This window comes from Peromyscus californicus, unplaced genomic scaffold, assembly GCF_007827085.1.
Source record: "Peromyscus californicus insignis strain IS unplaced genomic scaffold, ASM782708v3 Scaffold_6__1_contigs__length_162567912, whole genome shotgun sequence".
Lineage (NCBI taxonomy): Eukaryota > Metazoa > Chordata > Mammalia > Rodentia > Cricetidae > Peromyscus > Peromyscus californicus.
Window position 1 is genome coordinate 118214485 of NW_026294584.1, and position 21227 is coordinate 118235711.

At 37.6% G+C, this 21227-nt stretch overlaps 1 long non-coding RNA gene across 1 annotated transcript; it reads left to right on the forward strand.

The window, feature by feature from the left end:
* The first annotated feature begins 4868 nt into the window (after positions 1 to 4868).
* Positions 4869 to 12015, forward strand: LOC128099131 (uncharacterized). The gene is made up of 3 exons (XR_008214437.1): positions 4869 to 4943; positions 6550 to 6635; positions 11922 to 12015. It is a non-coding gene; the product is annotated as an uncharacterized LOC128099131 (long non-coding RNA).
* The last annotated feature ends 9212 nt before the right edge of the window (positions 12016 to 21227 follow it).

Sequence of the window (21227 nt, forward strand, 5' to 3'; positions counted from 1 at the left end):
GTGGCATTTTAATTTTATGCTTTAAGACTCAAATTGTAGAAAAGCATTTGTATGTTCACTGGCAACAGACTCGCAATTTTTTTGCGTCCATATGCATCCATAACTCCTTATGTTAAAATTGCACACTAACAAGTGTGTATAACTGCAATGCACTTAGATTAAACTCCTGAGATTTATTTGTCATGATGAATAAAGTAAGTGTATCTAAAGACCACGAAGTTTTCTCTGTAGATTGATTATGAAATTGTTCTTTTGAATTAAACTCTTTGTATTTCTTCTATGATTTGATATGAGGAGGAATGAAATTGCCTCTCCTTGAAATTATTTCCAGTTGATAAAACTCCAAGGGGTTCCTACAAGCTAAAAGGACCATACCAGCATGTGCTCGCTATCTTTAATGACTTTTATGTTTTCCATCCTTTCTCAGAAGCACGGAAACTTTCAAAGGAACACTGTAAAACATGGGGGCAAAACTCACATACTTATATGCAAATCAAACTGACCCTGCGGTATCAGTCTGAATGTGTGTTCCCCTCTCAGGTACCTTTCTCTTCTGTTAGGGTCAGGCACGGATACCTATGATATACATGGCAGAAAAATTTGCCCAGCTTCCACATGCAGGCAAGAAATTCAAAATATAGAAATTTAATTTCATTGCAGGAATTGGAAATAATTCAGGTTAGAGAGACCTCTGGTGGACATTTATGGTCACATCTGAATGAAAATCACACACACACAAAACGATGCAAAATGTGTTTTGAACATCAGGGCTATATAAAATATTATTTTCTAAAAATAAATAAAACACTTAGGAGATGAAAATATAGCACAGCTGAAGTAGCCACTTCAGAACAAAGGGTTAAGTCTGAGTGATTATCCACAAATATCTGCCGAGTATTTTTTCCTTCACCACTCTGCAAAATCAAACTATAAACATCAAACTATAAAAGCCAGTACAAATGAAATATGTTTTTATCTATTTTATTTCTTATTATGTAAAAATCCTACTTTAAATTAATTAAAGTATAACCTGCACATAAGTCACTACTTTATTGCCATTCATAATCAAAACTGAACTCGCTGACGGCATGGAAAATGCTGGAAATGAGCAACAACCAATCAATCAAAACTATTTTCCATCACACCCTTTACTCTATGTTTTCCAAGACATTCTCAGACATAATAAAATTAGCAGACTGAGCAGTCATAAAAATCCAAGTCAGAGAATTAAGTCCTTGCCTTGCCCACAAAAAAAAACTAGAAGTAAATGGAGTAAAATACAATGCACCTCCCATACCTGGCTGTACCCTTGGCAGACATTTCCTTCCCAAAAAAGTGCTGTGCTCTATACATCGTGTTTATAGTCATAAAGGAGCCTGGAGAGTTTTAAATCTATAAGGACATTACAAAATCGAATGTCCATTTATTTCTGTATGTTTATTAAAAGTACAATTCCCATTTTTTCATGTTGTAATACTGTCTACACAGTTTAGTTCTTAATTACTTAGTAATTGCCTATCCATGACTAATCACAGTCCCTTTACAATTGCAAGCTCTTTGAAAACACAGAGAACATCTTGCTGACTTTCCACACCTCTCTATTAATGTTCCTCACCCTTCTCCCTGTGTTGTGCAATTTTAGTATTTCCTTACATGGGCCTGACCTCCTCTCCTTCCTGACTTCCTTCTAAGGCTCCATGGCAAGGTTTCCAAAGTGGTGGCCTCAAGAATAGATAAAACAGCAAGCTGGGCTGTGAACCCTTGAGTCCTGGGTCTTAATTCTGACTTATTACCGTCTTCCTCTGAGTGCCTATCTTTTCCTTTCACTCTGCTTCTCTTCAGCTATGCAAATTTCAGCCGATTTCATCTGTGAATAGGAACTACTTCTCAGAGCCAATGATCTCAATCCAGTTATTTACTTGGGCCAAAAAAGTTGAATTGTAATCATAAATAAATTCATTCATTCAGATTTATGCACCAGGCTGACATTTTCTTCCATTAAGGATGAAGCAAAAACATAGAGTAGTGAGAGTGTTATTGATTTTTGTTACCACCTACAGGAATTAACATTTCCATTTCGTGTTTTAACTGTGATGCCTTCTTCTGATAGCACCATTTCATTATCATAATCATTGGAATTGCTACTAAATATTAGTGTTTTGAAAGAAAGGAAAAGAGACAGGGTGGGGGCTAGCAAGGGGGAACTTGTGGGTAAAAGGAGATGAAGCAGGAGGAGAAGCTACAAGAAAACACATTTGTTTTGAAAATGTCAAAATGGTATGTGATGTCTTGTATTCTAATTTTTTAAAAATTGAGAACTTGTTAAAGCTCACATCACATCATTCATAAATTGTTTTTCTTTTGATATGCTGATGTTATACCAATGTTTGGACTTTGTTTCCCATGTTTGCACATAATCTGAGAAGGGCTAGTGAGGCTCCTTCAGAAAGCGCTAGGTGAGGTTAAAGAGAACAGTTTGACTCCTTTCATATTCTAAAGGGATGCACGGGCTGAGAGGCCTAACTCAGCTTCTTCCTAGCCAAGCAACCTTATGCTTCTCAGCTTCTATTTCTCTTCTGAAACAAGGAGAGTGGTTTTGAGAGTTTCCTTCTGACACTAGGAATTCACGGAAACCTAGCTGACCCAGAATGTTAACAAACAATCTCTGCTTCGAGGATACTTACTTCCCAAGCTCTCTTTCTTTCTTCTTGGTGTATCTTCCATACAAGAAAAACTTCATACATTTTTTAAATTTTTATTTACAGGCTGATGATTATACACTGACACTCCCTCCCATATAGTGACTTCCAAGATTGAAGCTATAGAAAATTCAGGGAAGCTTGTAAGGACCCTGTGTCTACTCCCCACCGAGTTATTCTTCTTCTCTTCAAGACAACTCCACTGACATCTCTCACCTCAGTTTACTTTTGCCTGATGTACTTTATAGAAATGAAATCATACAGAAAGTGTCTCTTGTATCTAGCCTCCTTCAGTGATTACTCTGTTTATAACAAACAATCAAATAAATTTGTGTGTGAGCAGTTTACTCTATTTCAGTCCTGTGTCATGTTCTGTGGCTATATCCCAGTTGATTTATCAGTTCTGCTGTGATATGTAGTTTTCTTCTCTCCATTATTGATGAATATGCTACGAACATGTTTGTGTATATGTTCTGATAGACATATGCATGCATTTTGCTGTAGTTCAGAGTGCATACAATTTTTACTGATGTGAGTTTGGAAAAATGATTTCCTAAAGTCACTGTGCATTTTTAGCTAGGTGTATGCCATTATCCTCATTACTAATACCCAGTGTTTTCAACCTTTCTGTTCCCATCCATCCAGTGGATGCACAACAGACTGTCATGGTGGATTTAATTTTCATCTCTCTTGTGCATACTGATACATAAAGAATAATTGGGAAAGTAAAATAATTGGGAAAATAAAACCAGCTGCCACTGTCCTCAATGTTTTTAGTTTATGTCCATATTTTAAAAGTGCCAAAAGGGCTGGAGAGATGGCTTAACCATTAAAGGCTAGGCTCACAACCAAAACAACAAGAAAAGTATCAATGAATTAAACATATAACATATAATTGCCCAATTTTAATTCAGGGCTTTGAAGAAGTCTCTCACTCAATGGATACACACAATTAAATTAAGTCTTAGATGATGGCGAAATGTTAGAAACTTTCAATAGTTTTGAGTGATGTCTGTGATTAATGCACAGGATGGGAAGTGATGGTTGTTTTAATTGATTGTTGTAATCATTGCACAATGTACACATTTATCAAGGCTTTACATTGTGCTTGTTGAATATATAAAGCTTTTATTTGTCAAATATTTTCAAATTTAAAAAGAAAATAGCATTGAAAAATGTCTCTTCTCTGAACGTGATAGGACCACTGTACTCATGAACTCTCTAGCTGTGGTTGCCTGGAGAAAGCTTCACAAGATCAAGCTAATCAAAATTTCAACATGGTTGTCAGGGTCGGGATAGGGGCCTGAAAATGAGCTCCCACCCACAGCTGAGGAACTATTAACAGTTGATGGCCACAAGTTTTCTTAGGGGTTTGTCGCTGATATGTTGAATATACTCTAGTTGATGACCCCACACCCGTGAGTATACAGCAGTAGTGATTAGACTCAGTGGGTTATTAAAAACTAAACAAAGCAAAAGACACGAAATTATGATACAGATATAAGGAGGATTCAGGTGGGTGGAGATTCAGATGGATTCAGATGGAGAGAGGAGATGGGTATAAATTTGGTTGAAATGCATTATATGCAAGTATGAAATTCTCAAAAAGATATCAAAATTATATTAAAGGAAAAATGAGGATTATAATTTTGAAGTAAGTACAATAGTAAATTCTAAAACATCAAATATTAAATATATATGTAGATACAACAAGTATTTTTTAAAGTGGAACTGGTAGAGCTGGAGAGATGGCTCAACAGTTAAGAGCACTGGCTGCTCTTCCAGAAAACTCAGCATCAATGTGAGAACCCAGATGGCAACTCACAATCATCTTTAGCTCTAGTCCCAGGGTGTCCAACACCTTCCTCTGGCCTCCACAGGCACGGCACACAAATCATACACAGACATCCAAGTAGGAAAAACACTCATACACATAATAAAAGAAAGTAAAATAAAAACAAAGAACAGATCATAGGTGGATTCTATCAAAACTATTTCAATAAAATGGCTGTCCTCCTACCTTGCAGTCTACTATCTTGGTTCACATTCCAGGATGCAGACACCTACATTCTTCAATTTAGGAAGTAATTCCTTGGTGGTGATTAACTGTGACTGGGAGAAGATATTCATATAAAAGAATTGTCTATGTAAATGTGTTTCCTTCCTTTTAGACCTATGGCACCAAGTCTCTTTGGAAGGTGACTATTCTCTGCCAATACTCAGTACCATGATTGTTCTTCCTCGGTAAGTCCTGAGTGTCTACCCACCCTGCAAGCTATCATTATTATATCAAGGACTAACAGACCAGCAGTTCTTGAGTGATTAAATATACTCTCTTGCTCTGGCACCAGTCAAGGACATTTTCATTGCTTGCTGCCAAATATTAGTCAGCTTTTTTAGGTTTGAGGGGCTATCTGCCAGCTGAAGTGGTTAGCAGTAGAAGAAATCAAATCTAAATTAAATGTGGGCATATTTTTGGAAATCCACATTTCTATATGAATGTGCAGCCTGACAAGACTTATACAACAAAAAAATAACTATAAGCTGAAATATGGATGACAAACCTGCTGGTGATGATACTTAGTACAATTCAAATGATAATTGCTTTTTTTAACAATCGCATAATGTTTATCACCATTAAACCATTTATTTCTCTTCACTGAATGAAATTTTCTATAACAACACCTGTGATAAATTGGCATGGGACTAATGCATCGCTAAAAACATTGTTTCAGTTCACATTATCCATGCCCTGGTTTGTCTGCAATGATTGTGTCTATACAGTGATTACTAATTGAAACACTTCTAAAGTACCAAGATTTAATGCAGTGAGTACCTACTCTATCATTTATGCTAAGCAAAAATTCTTTGTGCATATACAATCTACACAAAATAGCCTCTGTCTCTATGATAACAGTTTGAGCCACTGTGTTCTGTTCAATTTAAAACACCATCCATTTAAATAAACAGATGTCTTAGAACATAAAAATTATAAATCTCTAGTTAGCATCAAATTGATAAGCTATTTTAAGTTTACATCTTGAGAATTTAAGATGCTCATGTCGAAGTTAGAAGGTGATAGCTCTTCTGGGCTACGTTATATATCATTAAAACAAAAATATAGAAATCAATTAGTGACCCAAATATAAAAGAGTTTTTCACAAGCCTTCACACAAAAACACATTTCAGTATTATTGATACATAGTATATATATATATATATATATATATATATATATACATATATATACATATATATATGATTCAATGTAATACATTGATATATACAGACATAGTAGAAGAAGGAAATATGCTAACTAATGTGGTGATATTTTATTTGTGCTGAAATGTGGTGACATTTTATTTGTGATTTAATAAAGCTTGTCTGGAGATCAGGTGGAAAAGGCCAGCCATTTTAACTAAACAGAGATGTCAGACAGCACATGCCCTTAATCTGATCACTTAGCAGACAGTCTCTGTGTGTTCAAGGCCATACTAAGGAACAGAGGCAAGTGTGGTGACACATGCCTTTAATCCCAGTACCAACCATAGAGACCTGGAGGTCTGTACAGAAAACAGTGGCAAGGAAGTGAGGTAGCTGGGCTAAGAGCCAATGAGAGGGCAGAAAAGCAAGGTATATAAAGGCATGGGTAAACAGGAAGTAGCTCACTTTTGGAAGCTGCAGAGTTGGTGAGGTAAGGTTGGATGTTGGCTTTCCCTATTTCCCTGATCTCTCTAAGACTTTCACCCCTATATTTGTCTCCATATTTTTTATTTAATAAGACTGTTTAGAAATTCATCTACAAACTAAATGTTACTTGCTATAATCCTTTCTGTTCTTGAACAATTAGGTGGTCCTTATGACATCTAACCCTGATTTTGGCTGGCAACAATCCAGGACTCAGGGGCACGTCCATCTATCAGCACTAAGGACTATGTAAGTTCTTCCTTGCTGTGTCTTTAGTGTCTGCTTTCCCCATCTGCAAGTGAGAAGTGTTGTATCAAGGACTAACAGACAGCAATTCATTAGTATTTAAAAATACCCACTTGTTCTGGTAGTAGTCAAGTATGCTTCCATTACAGCCTCCCAAATATTGGTTGTGTTCCTGAATTACTAGGAGAATTTAATGGTGGCCTTGGGAACTGGAATAAAACCCACATTTTTCAAAAGTTTTATCCCCTCTAGATAACATGATTTTAAAAAAATACCACTTACTTAAGAAATTGTATTTATTGCTCTGTATGGTGGCACACACCTGTAATCCCAGTACCAGAGAGGTAGGAGAAGAGAGATTTTGAATTCAAGGCCTGCCCCAATTAAGTAGAGAGACTGTGACAAAGAAAGGGAAATATATTACCTATAGAAATTATTGGAAGAGCCGGGCGGTGGTGGCGCACGCCTTTAATCCCAGCACTCGGGAGGCAGAGCCAGGCGGATCTCTGTGAGTTCGAGGCCAGCCTGGGCTACCAAGTGAGTTCCAGGAGAGGCGCAAAGCTACACAGAGAAACCCTGTCTCGAAAAAAAAAAAAAAAAAAAAAAAAGAAATTATTGGAAGAACTGTGAGAAGAAGAAATCTACATGAACTGTCTAAGGAAAACATCATGAAGTTATATCTGGCAGTGAGATAAAAATCTTGTTCCTTTCAGCTCTATATTTGTGCCAGAAACTCACTAGATATTCAGAAGAGAATTGTTGGATTGTTTATGTTTAGAATTAGCAATCTACAACTCGTAGGGCCTCCCTAATTGTTATAAAATCATATTGAAGTTAATTTTTTGTAAGTCTGCAAGTGGGGAGGAAACCAAGGACCTGTTAGTCAGGACTGGGAGCTTAGGCTTTCAACCCAGGCATCTATGGTCTTAAATGCTGATTCCGTGTTTAGTAGAAGCTAATCAGAACCATTTTCTTTGAGTCCTTTCCATCTCTTATTTTCCTCCCCCGTCTCTCCATGAATCCGTACTCTGCCTCTGGTCACCTTCTCCATGTGCAGCAGGTATTCTCACCCTTTACTTTATTCTATTGCCGGAGTCACTGTTTTTCATCCCCTCCAGTTTCTGTCTTCATAGGTGGTTTTCTAAAAAGAAAAAGAAAAAAAAAGAAGGCAAGAGTGGGGAAGCAAGCTGGAGAAATTGCTCAGTGATCACGGGTATTAGCTGTCCTCCTAGAGGAGCTGAGTTCAGTTCCCAGGACCCACATTGGGCTGCTCACAACCACCTGTAACTCCAGCTATAAGGGATCAGTCCCAGTGGATCTGTATATTGTGTTTCTACTGGACAAGAGGACTAACACCTTTGGAATTCCAAAGTTATCTAATATGCAGACAGATGTTTGTCATGGGGGTCGTAATCAGATCATATGGAAGTCAAGGAAAGAAAATTTGCCGAAGGAAGGAGGGAAGGAGAAGCTGAAAGGTATGTCAGTAGAGGCTGAAACAGTAAACAAAAGTCCCAAAGAGTCAGATAAAGGAAGGATGGATGGGCATCAATCCAAAGTCAAATTTTAATAGGTATTATGGTAGAAAAATTTATTTGGTAAAGATGAATAAAATAGTGTTAATAGCAATTGTAAAGGGTGGCTGGAGAGATGTTTAAGTGGTTAAGAGTACTTGCTGCTCTTCCAAAGGACTGAAGTTCGAATCCCATCACATACCTAAGACACCTGACAACCACCTGTTTTCCAGCTTCAGGGGATCTGAGACCCTCTTCTGGCCACACACACATGCACATAAAATAAAATAAATCTTTGAAGATAAAAGTTCTGTGTTGCAAGCAGAAAATGAAGGAGTGAAAGGAAAGGTCATTCACTAAAACTAGTAAAAAATAAATGTCAGCCATACAGAGGAGCTCATAGCTGATGAGAGCAGTTTTACAGAGAGATGCCATGAGAGGGGACACACTGACTTCATTTTTCCTCCCCTTCTACAATGTCCTGGAAGTCTTCCATTGTGTTAACTAAAAGGAAGGCACACAGTAAAGGAAACCTTTGAGATTATGTACACAGGTAAGCCCTCCGAGACAAAGTGGTACAAAAAGACACAGAATGACTATTGAAGGGCAAATAGGACACATCTGGCAGAGGGGAACAATTATTTTATGCAGTGCTAAATCTTCCAGGACAGCGCTTAATTTCTGTACATATGGTGTCAGCCCCTCATGCATGCAGGTACTGAGCAAAAATATCCATATCTGCATGTCTTACTTTGGAATGAACTCACGACATTGAAATGTGAGTCCATATTTTACGGCAGCTAATAATAATAAAGTCACAATCCATGTCAAACACAGTTCATATCATCTCCCCAAGCCTTGGACTGACTCCCCCATCCATAATAGCTGTGGAGCAAATGTGTTGATTCCATAAGTAACTGCAAATGAAAAGGCTCTCCTTGGCTGACTCTCTACAAGGCTCCTTTGCTGTTCGTGAGCAGTTGTACACGTGTTTTTCCCATATAAATTCTCTGAAGAGTCATAGTTAGATGTCCCTGTCCCTAGTCCAGTTGAGAAACTGCTAGAACACCCTGAAGCCGTAAGTGGCCGGCACAAAGACATATTGCAAACTGCTACCAGGGTGGTGATTCAAATTTCAAGTTCCTGACTTAGGCTTGGGCAGATTGACTTCATCCAGTCTCTAGAGAGAGATCACAGCTGGACTGCAGAATGCAGCCAGACCTGGCATAACCTCAGCTTCCTGAAGGATTTCCCATGGGAATCCAGCACTCCCAGAAGAGGGAGCCTCTGACTGGGCTAATTACCCAGATCCAGCCCAAGCATCTGGCAGCAGAGTCGCCTTCCCAGGAGATAACCCAGTGCTTTGCTTCATTTCTGCTTCCTTTGCTTCTATTTCTTGGATAAAGTCACACACGGATCTGCAGCTAAACACATCGCTGTTTAGGGGAAATCACAAATTAATGAAATGTGCGACCATGCTTATTACTACATAGGAAATGTGTTGTACTGGCGAGCAGAAATGCCAAGGTGATTACAGATAATAGAATCAGGGCTCCCCAATGTTTCCTACAAACTGTCCTCATTCCCCTTGTCACAGAATGTTCTGCCATTGAAAACTTCAGAGGCTGGAGATCCGTAACCTAGTGATACTCGGCCAAGAGCTAATCTCCGTCATTATCTGTCATTATTGCCTCTGGAAATGTCTCCATTTAACATTTGATACCTCTTAACACGAGCCTTGTGATTTCCTTGCTTCTATGTCAAAATAATTTTAAACAAAAGAGTGGAAAAATCCCATCAGGATACTGCCCAGACATCTGTGCCAGTCAGGAGATCAAAGGTGCTGACTTGAACTTTTGAAAGAAAAAAAGAATGAGCAGATGTTAATAGGCAAAGAAAGAAAGCATTTTCCACTAGGAATGAATATGTTCACTTTGAATTTATTCAATGAGAGTTGATTCTGACCTTTGAAGAACAGGCACACTTTTAAAACAGCTTCCTGTGTATGTTTATTATTAAAAGTAAAAGGAAATTAAGTGAATTTAAAGTCTCAAGAAGGTTGTAGTCTAGTGGGAAAGACCATTCTTGGTCATCAGACTCATTGCCAGCTTATTAACTCCATTCTACATCTTTATGTCTTCTGGCACAGAGTGAGCAAACACAGACAAAACTGTCCAATGAGAATCTTAGAATGTCCTTTAGACCACAGAGGCTAAAGTTTCTAAAACGAAGAACACACATTTCCAGGGCAGATGTTATATGGTGTGTCCTGGGAAGGCATGAACAAGTATCTATTTACTCCAAATGGAGCACAGAGGACAACTAGATGAAATCATCCCACTTAAGTTTAACTTGAAGAACCAATGCATTATTGGGTTTACTTATAGGAGCATGGGTAACTCAAAGGCAGATGCATCACCAGAAAACCCAGAATGGATGATGAATTATGAAAGCTGCACCCTTGATGCTTGCTACCCAACCTTCAGGTATCTCCACTAGATAGTTTCCTCCCAGCAATTATTTGTTGCTTTCTGAGAAGAAGCCTTGTGAATCCTGGGACCTCATGAGTTTCCTGAGCCCTGTATGTTTCATTTCTTTTGTAAGTTTTATGAGTCTTCCTCCTTATAAGAGGAACTATTTCAACTGGGAGGAAATAACTCCAGAACAGTATATTCCCAGACATGATAGAAACTGGTATCACATCTTTGACTCTTTGGTAATGACCCAGGAAGTCTACCTTCATTCGTTATCTGTTCCTATAACAAAATACCAAGGCACAGGTAATTCATAAAGACAGGGTTTAATTCTGGTTCAAGGTTCTAGAGATCCAAAACTATGGCACCAGCATCTCTTGGCTTTTGGAGAGAGCCTCCTGGTGAAAAGGCATAAAGACACATGCAAAGAGAGGGGCACATGTGGGGAAGGAAGCAAGAGTGGGTATATAATAACTGCCCCGCTTGATAATCCAATCTGGGAATAACTAACCCATTCTCTCAGGAACTGAATGAATTCCTCCATGGAGACACTGTGAAGTACTTACTTGTGAAGGTGTCATCACTTTCAAATATCACTGCCTTGTCTCATCAAGAGGTTTGTTGGGAAGGGAGCATGTTTAAAGTACAGTGCTACCCACTGCTGTCATAGCGTCAGTGCAGTTTATTTAGCATGTGTACTATGTCCCAGGGAATAGTCCCCCTCGTTCCCATGGAATTCTTTGATGTTCCTTTTCCCTTGGTGAGTTATTTCATCACTCATCAGGTGGTGGCTGTAAGTGCATGTGATGGATACAGCAGTCATCTGGTTATGACATGTTACTTCACTGGCAAATGGCTGACTTTAGCTCAATACACTAATCATAGTTCTCTTTGACAACATCCAGCATTTTTCTTCTTAGAAAGGAGTTGACTATTCTTGACTATGTGCATATATGTGTAATTTTAAAACCAGTCTACTCATTAACATACACATATGGACTGCTACAATCTAAATAAACTATTTGAATTCATGGATCAATTTTTTAAAAATCAACATCATAACAATATTGAGTTGTCCAGCACATAAGCATCATACAACTCTTCATTTACTTAGATCTGCATTTTCTCTCAATGTCATTTCTATAGAGGTTTTACACACACAGACACACATACACACACAAACACATACATATTTATATATAATACTTTGCAGATTATTTTGTGTTTTGTAAACAAAGGTGTGTGATGTATAGAAAATTACAATTTTACATCTTTCTTTTTTACACATTTCTTCCTTAAAGTAAGTCCCTGACATGGATCACAGGAACAAGGATGAATGAAACCAGCGAGAATGAAGATAAGCATTTTTGTAATATGCTGAAAGGAAGTGCAAATATATCACCAGTAAGTATGATGTTTGCTAAAATTTTAAGTTCTGTTTTAATAAAAATCACCATAATGAACTTACAAATAAAGCCACCCCATAACTAGATGAAAGTATCCACTCAAAACAAACCTTCGTCCAGTCCCTACTTCTATACATCTCTGTGAACGTCCACAGTTAGAGCAGCCATTCTAAAGCAATGAAGCTTCACTTAGAGTTTTACACTTTCCCCATCAATTACATTTTTATTCACTTTACCATCAGAAAAATAAAAAAGCCACAACTGATTATTTTTATTCTTAATTGAGTGCATTTATTTATTTATTATGTTTGTATGTGGGTGCACAAATGTACACATGACCCAGCACATGTGTGGAGATATGGAGAGTACATATAGGCATTGATTCTCTCTTTCCACCATGTGAGTTGTGGGGGATCACGATACCACGAGGCATGGCAAGAAGCCCCTTTACCCTTTAAGTCATTCTTTTGGTTTTCAATCAGAATTTTTAAACATGAACATATGTTAAAATCTTTTCAGGTAGCTTATCCTTTGAGAATGTCTTATTAGGTTTTTTTTCCTATTACTTCTTTTTCATTGAAATATATTGATTTTTAAAATATAGTATAAAATCTTGGGGGAAGCTTTTCTGAATGTACCATAGGACACAACTATATGAGATTTCTAATCCTCCAAGCTCTGAAATGAATATTAGGATATTTAATATCTGTGAAGGTCATACATAATAAAGAGCAAGAGAATAAACCATAGTTCAAACCTGGACCCAATTTTTTATCTTGAACCCTTACACTATGTAGTATTAAATGTTCACATTTTCCTTTTAGTTAACTTCAGTTGTCAACTTGACACAGGAAGAGAGAACCTCTTTTGAGGAATTGCTTTCAGAGGACTGGCCCATGAGCATGTTTGTGGAGCATTTTATTGATTGTTAACTAATGTAGGAGTTTCCAGCATAATGCAGACAGTAGCATTCCTAGGTAAGTGGGTCTGGGCTATATAGGAATGGTAGCTAAGCAAGACAGGAAAGCAAGCCAATAAGCAGTATTCCTCCGTTGGGTTCCTGATTGGCTTCCAATGATGACAGATTATAACCTATGAGTTTAAGTAAGCCCTTTCTTCATAAGCTGCTTTAGTTATTGTGTTTATTCTAGAACCAGAAATCAGACTAGAACATTCCCCATGTATACAACAGTGGATATTTGCCAACTCCTGCACTTTGGACTTTGACACATAGCTTTGTTAGGCTAGTATAAGGTCATTTATCCTAGCTGGAAGTGAAGTCATACAAATTTTGTTTTTTATGCCTATGAACTTTTACATACCTTTTGGTAAGAATATAAAACCATTCCTTCAGATACAAAGTTGAGAATCAAATCACTGTTATAAGATGTGTAAATACTAAAGTTAATGCCATTTTTTTCTTGTAGTGTAGCTACATAATCAGCAAACCCTGGTTTATTTTTCTTCTTAAAATGTATCTGTTAACATTACTCATTAATGCACACAGAGGGAGTTCTAGTGTTTTTGTTATAATAATATAGATAATAGTGCTTTTAACCATCTCGCTTCTCTGTTTTTGTACATATGAAAGAATTTTTCTTGGGCATGTGCACACAATGGAAATGCCGAGTTATTTAGGTATATGTATAGTTAAAATCAAATAGCAATACCACATTGCTTTCTAAGGTATCCTAGCTTTTTATTCTGTACATGTTTAGTTTTGTTTTATTTCAATTCAACATTCTGCTATATGACTCTTTATATTTTCCATTCATCATTGGCATTTAATTTGCTTTAAGCAATATTACTGTTGTTCGTTTGTTTCTCCTTTCCTCATACTTAGGATATTACATCATACCTAGTGCTCACTCAATAAATATTCAACTAAATCAGTGCATTAAGCAAATTAAGGAACTCATGGAAAAATTTGAAGAGGGAATGATAATTAATTTTACTTCTAGCATGAGTAAAATGCCAATCTAAACAACTAAGAATTTCAGAGCAAAATCCACACTTTGTTTAAAAACAATAAAATAGTTTGCAGAACAAGTTGTTAGAGCCTTTAGTATAAAATAAGAATATGTTCTGAGGAAACGGAAAAGCCAGCTTCGCTAGGAGTAACTTCCCAATCCTAATTATCTATGCAAATGAGGGAGAGCTATCATGTTTATTCTTTTATTTTATTTAAGAAATGATTCCACTCATTCCACATATCAACTACAGATCCCCCTCCCATCCCTCCTCCTGCTCCCCTCTAGCTTCCCCCCACAACCCACCCTCCAGCCCTTCCTCCAAAAGGGTAAGGGCTCCCATGGGAAGTCAGCAAAGCCTGGTACATTCAGTTGAGGCAGGACCAAGCCCCTCTCCTCTGCATCAAGGCTGAGCAAGGCATCCCGCCATAGGTAATGGGCTCCAGAAAGCCAGATAGACTACTAGCAATAGTGGAGATGGTACCTGAACTGGCCTCCCCTGGTAATCAGAATGGTGAATACCTTAACTGCTGTGGATATCACTCTGTATGCTGTGAATGTATTGCTCTGATTGGTTAATGAATTGTTGATTGGCCAGTAGCCAGGCGGGAAGTATAGGCAGGACAAAGAGAGAGGAGAATTCTGGGAACAGGAAGGCTAAGTCAGGAGACACTGCCACCTGCCACCATGAGAAGCAAGATGTAAAGATACCGGTAAATCACAAGCCACATGGCAAGGTATAGATTTATAGAAATGGGTTAATTTAAGATGTAAGATCTAGCTAGCAAGAAGCCTGAGCCATTAGGCCATACCGTTTTAATTTATGTAAGCTTCTGTGTGTTTACTTGGGGGATGATAGTGGGAGAGATTTGTCCTGACTGCTTGCTGGCTGGGACACAGGAAAACTTCAACTACACCTAACTGTCATTATAGAGCCTTCATCCAGTAACTGATGAAAGGAGATACAGAGATTCACAGCCAAGCTACCAGGCTGAGCTCCTGGAGTCCAATGGAAGAGAGGTAAGAGATAATCTATGAGCAAGGGGCATCAAGATCATCATGGGGAAAACTACAGTGACAGCTGAACCTGGTTCTTAGGAACTCACGAAATTCAGGTGTACAGTAATATTTCAGGGCCAAACAAGAGCTTTCCAACAGACAATCTGACAAGAAGATGAGTTACACACACAGGAAATAGCTTGATATTTGTTTCATTATGTATTCTTAACCCACTCATCTCTATATAAAATTATTTATGGATTGGGTATATAGTTCAGTGACAGATCATTTACTTAGCATGTAGAAGAACTTGGATTCAATCCCTAGCACCAGAAAAAGGAAGCACCAGCTTCCCTTCAGCTTGTATTATGTGGACATGCATATTATATATTATATATTTTATGTTATTTTGTTATTTGTTTGGTTTGATTCTACCTCTTAGAATAGTCAAGAGTGTCTGTGTTTCTAAACTACACCTTTAACAGCACATATCTGTAGATGTAATATATTACATTTATGATTTGTTCCAACTCTTGTGCCCATCTGTCTTGCTCAACTGTTCATTCTGTAGTCGTCTGGATTCACTATCTATAGTTTAGGAATAAGGGAATTGTATCTGTTGTAGAAATGACCTCAAAATCACATTGACTTGCTTTGCCCAGTGGTACAATATCAAATCAATACAAGCACGACTTTGAAGAGTTCTTTTCAAGACTGTCTATTGGCAAGTATTAATTATGTACAATAATGGGTTTTACTATTACATATTTCTGTATGTACATGATGCATTTCAATCATATTCACCCTTGTTAATCTCTCTTGCTCCTCTGTTCCTTCCCCTCATCTCATTCCTTAAAGAACTCTTTAGTGATAGAACATGCACTCAATCATTGCTATGGGTGACCCCGCAGTTGCCTTTTCAATAAAGCTGAGCGAGGCCAATGTCAATGGAGCTGTAAATGAATAAGATCCTAGAGACTAGGAGAGTGTCTCTCAAATGCCAAACGTGTAATGAGTCCAGGCTGGAGCATCTGAATTCAGCCAGTCTACTTGCTGACCACAAATGCATAAGGGAGCCTCCTAGTGATAAGTACTGAGTTGCCCTCACAGAATTCTGAGCTAAGTAAGACAGCATTTGATTATCTTTTCTTTGAGTCATGTTTTAGAGCAAAAACTAACGTGACTGAAGATTGCATAAACAAGTGAAATAATAATCATAAGAATTTTAACAATTTTAAAGAAGTTATGGATCAGAGAAAAAGATATCAATGACTTTATACTGAAGCATTTTAATACCTAGAAAGACGAAGTTGAAAGGAAAATTGTAGAACAATTGAGGTTCATAACGTTTGCATATAATTTTGTGAAGTCCACTTTTTTATTTACAGGAAATTACAAAGTTAGACTAAAGTAGCCTCTTGAAGAAAACGCCTTTTACTATCTCCTTTTGATCTCATGTGAGTGATATTAATAACCCAAATATATCTCCAGAACAGTGATTGTGTGGGATATATAATACTCACCTTAGCCAAAAGTGGCAGGGGTGGCAGGTCAACCCCGGAGAAGTGACACTGTATATGTCAGTTTGTAAAGTGAATATTGCCAAATTTAAGTAAATTTGCAAGTTGTATGAATGAGTAAAGGTTTGGAGGCTTGCAAGAATCCTGAAGAGTAGTCTACACATGGTAGCAATTATTTCTGTCTTTTTTATTTATCCTTAAATTCAGCATAATACCTGGCATATAGGAGGTGCTAAATGAATTTTTAAGAAAACTGTTACTCATGTACTTATTTGGGGGATGCCAATAAAAAATGGTGTTTTCTAGAACATGGTTCTACTCAGCCTGGCAATAAGCATGCATTTTCCTCACTTGATGTACTTGTTACTGGGACATCTTAGGCCAAGATACATCTGTGTATTTTTAGAATACATCTGTTCTGTTTTCAAATGGTGAATTTAATGAGCTTTAGGTTTGGCATAATTCTTGTATTCCCCATGATCTCTCAAAGCTGGCAAAATAGTTCAAATTTTTCTCATTTCCAAATGTCTCTAAATCCTGAAATGTAGCCCAGGTAAACAAGAAATATAAAATCCCCTACGAGGGTAAGAAATTCTTCCTACATTCTCCTTTGAAAGGGGCTCATTTTTCAGTGTGATCTGTAAGGCTGGTTTGAACTTAACCACTGAACACATTCAGTTCCATTCACTGCCACATGCACTCCAGACATTAGTGGTGAACAATCCCACGTTCTCTTCCACGCTCATGTATAGGCACTTTATCTTCTCTCGGGAAGTTCTTTCTCAGAAAGATTACAAAGATTGATTACTGTTGGCTATTTTGACCCCTGGAAAACTCACTGGCCTTTTAGAAACGAGCTCCACAATGAATCTCATGGAATTAGCAGGGCCATCTTCTCCTCCTATGGATGGCACAGACAAGAAAATCAGGACTGAGTTGGCTTTGCTCACCACTGTAACCCTTCTGGATACTCTGGGTCTATAGAAGAAATGCCTACATTCAGCCACAGACCACCACATATTGGGCAAGTCACTTCCCTTACTGAACTTCAGTACCCTTCTCTGAAAAATGGGGGAGTAATAACATTATTTTATCCTAGGTTTTCACTGAGGATTAAATAACATTCTGAGATGTGTTGTGTTTTGTCAACATGGAACTGCCATAACGTTAAACTAAGGCTGGGAATTACATTTTAAACAAACATCATTTTTCTTTATGTTTAATTATAATTATGATTTCATCTTAATTGAACACAGGATCGGGCTATTTTGTGACATTACCATCTGTGCATATATTGTGTTGCAGCAATATACTCCATTCCAGCTACTCTCTTGTAACATCTGCTCTTTCCTCTGTCACCCCAGTCACCTTAGTGCTCCTTAGTACACTTGCTCCTGTGTTCAGGTTGTGTTTGCGTGGTTATTGCTGCTGTTGCTAGCTTCCTCATGTAAAAGAAAACATGTTTCTTATCTTTCTGGGCATGGATCATTTTGCATAAAATGATGGCTTTGAGTTTCCATCTATTTATCATGGAATAACAATCCATTGTGCATGCACATGTTTTCTCCAGACAGTCATCTGTTACCAAACACCCAACCAGATTCCCCAGCTTGGCTATCAGGGACATGTCACAATGCACATAGGTATGCAGGCATGCCTTGTGTATAGCGACTTCGTTTGGGTTTTATGTACATGTGTGCTATAGTTAAGAGTGGCCTGGCTGGATTGTATGATACTTCTAGTCTTAGATTTCTAAGGAACTTCTGATTTCCGTTCTGCTTTTGGTGATAATTAAATTAATTTGATTTTTATTTTTTAAATTCTATTTTATTATTTTGTTGTGGAGATGGTATTTTGTCTGAACCTATGTCTGTGTACCATATGTGTGCAGTTGCCTAAAGAGAACAGAGATACCAGTTCCCTGGAACTAGAACTATAGGTGACTGTAAGCTGCCATGTGGGTGCTGGCAATTGAGCCCTGTTCTGTGGGAGAGCAATCAGTGCTCTTAAGTGCTGAGCCATCTCTCCAGCCCAGTCTGTATCTCCCCTAATAATACATAAGGGTTCATTTGTCCACACATCCTAGCCAATACTTGTACTTTTTTTATTTTGTTTGTTTGTTTGTTTGTTTGTTGTGTTCTGTTTTGTTTGTTTCTGATGAGAAGCATTCTGTCTGAGATGAGACTAAATCTTAATATAGCTTTGATTTGTATTTTTTCTAATACCTAAGTATATTGAGTAGTTTTTCTTTTAAATATATTTTTTCAATGTTTGTCCCTCCTTTGGTAAATTTGTGTTCAAATTATTTCTGACTTTCTTTATCTGATTATTTGTTCTTTTGTTGTTTGTTTTTCTAATTCTTTATATATTCTGGATACTGGCATTCACTGTAGTAAATGGCTTGCAAAAGTTGAGTCTCATTATGCATGTTATTACAACCTCGCTTTTCTTTGTATGCTTTCAGGATAAAATTTTGTGATTAGTGACAGACCCAGGACATGTAAGCCTTGAGAACAGTACCTGGCACCTGACAAGCAGCCAGTAAGTTTTAGTGGCTCATAAGCACAAGGTCTTATATATACTTGGTGGTTAATAACTCTTGATTGGTGGTGGCCAGCTTTTTTAACATATGTTTTCTCAAGATTCTGTTACTTTTATTTTTTTTTAAAGGCATTATTTCTTTACTGAAGAACTAAGTGGAAGTTCCTTACATACGATCATAATGTTTATAAATGCTTTAAGTCACACACAATCTTTAGTATTTAGTTCTCAGTATAGAAAAGGAGATGACAATCGAAGCATCTATGTTGAGATCCAGCCCATCTGCCAAGTTAAACTCTGGCAAATAAACTTCTTTCAGATGTAATTCTCTAGATAGCTGGGTCACTTAGTTACTATCCCAATTTTATCAAGCTTTTTTCCCATGTTACATGTGTAGCTTATTCCTCTCATCAGCTTCATTACTGCTGGAAGCATCCTCTTTTATGGCTCCACATCCCTGGCCATGCCCCAGCCTCCCAAGAAATAAGGAGATTACTATTTTCATGGCCATAGAATTCGATTATGTTCTATGCTTTTTTGTCTAGCTGCTTAGAGACTTTGGACAACTCTTGGAGATGTAGGTAAGAACTCTGAATAGTTTCCTTTCAAGAGTAATTCTAGAATAAAACCCCAATTGTCTACTTTGACACTATTTCTCTCTTTGAAATTCTGTGTTCATAATGAGCTGATGCAGTGAGCTACATTTCACTGTGCTACCTGCTCTGAAGAGCCATATAGCACTGTATTCTTCAGAAGATGCTGAAATTGGTTACAATCAACATAAGGCACACTTCTAGAAATGATTTTTTTTCTAGAAAGCCATGAGCACTGCTTTGCCAGATTTCTAGATTAAAGTTATGGTGGCTAACCCTGGTCCTTGAATTGATATACCCAAGAAGAAGGAACCTCATATGAAGAACTATATACAACATATTAACCTATAGGCATGTCTGTAGGCCATTTCTTTGGTTGCTACCTTATTTAGGAGGGTCCAGCCCACTGTAGGCAGTACCATTCCTAGGTAGGTTCACCAGGACTGTATAAGAACATTGAACTCCTGTCCTGGCTTCTCTTGATGATGGCTTCTAACCTATAAACTGAAATAAACTCTTTCCTCTCCAGGTTTCTTTTGGTCAGAGTAGTTTGTCTCAGCAACATAGAAGCTTACTACAACAAGGTATAAAGCAAATTCTCTAAGGAACCATGAAAACAGAAAAGTACCTAAAAGACCACTGAAAGAAATTGAGGATGACAAGAACCTTGAATGTGCTTCTAAAAATATGCTAGAAGCATTTTCTTTAAGCAGTACAGAAATGTTCAAACCATGTGATTGCTTTAATGAGACTTGAATGTTACTAGTTTTCTACTTTTGAAATGCAGATATCTTGGCCTTCATTTCCTATCTTAGGTTCGTTCCATTTATGTGAAGGAAAGCTGGTAGTTGGGTGACAGCTTCAATATCCACAGTATACAACTTGAGTAGACCTGGCCAAAAGATTCATATACTGCCACCAATCATAGGTCAAAGTATCTTACCATTTAATCTTGCAAGTGGTTGTTGAGATGAATGCTGGTGAAGTTTACTTCTGCCATCTGACTTCACAGTAATCAATTCTGACTGGCAATGGGTTTACTTACAAAAGAGTTACTGATGAGCATTTTTAATATAGTTTATAAATGTACAATTTGGGTTTGGATCCCAGAACTTCATTTTATGATGATGGTATTTGTCTTAGAATTCAACCCTGGTTCCATTGATTTTATTGTCCGACCTTTCAAAATTTGTCCAAGTCTTTATTTGATATAGCTGTAATGGTTTTTCCTGTGATCCTCAGGAGCTCAGGGTAAGACATCAGCTTTTCAGTAGTATAACTGTTATTTCCTTGCCCACTGAATTGCCCTGGGTAATAAAAAAGTTCTTTGCAATCCACTACTTTGGAATGACAAAGGGTTGAGGGTGACAGAAATGAGCAATCACTAACCCTCATCTCTTCTTATCATCCACCCAAAATGATGGAGTGGTTACAGGTGGGGAGCTCTAAGATGACTCCATTTCACTATTGCTTTATCCATACATCATTTTGCCTCATGTTTTCCCAGTTATGGAATTGAGATTGAAAGGAGTAACCCATAGAGCTGGATCATTACTCATAGAATCACCTTCTGTGCCT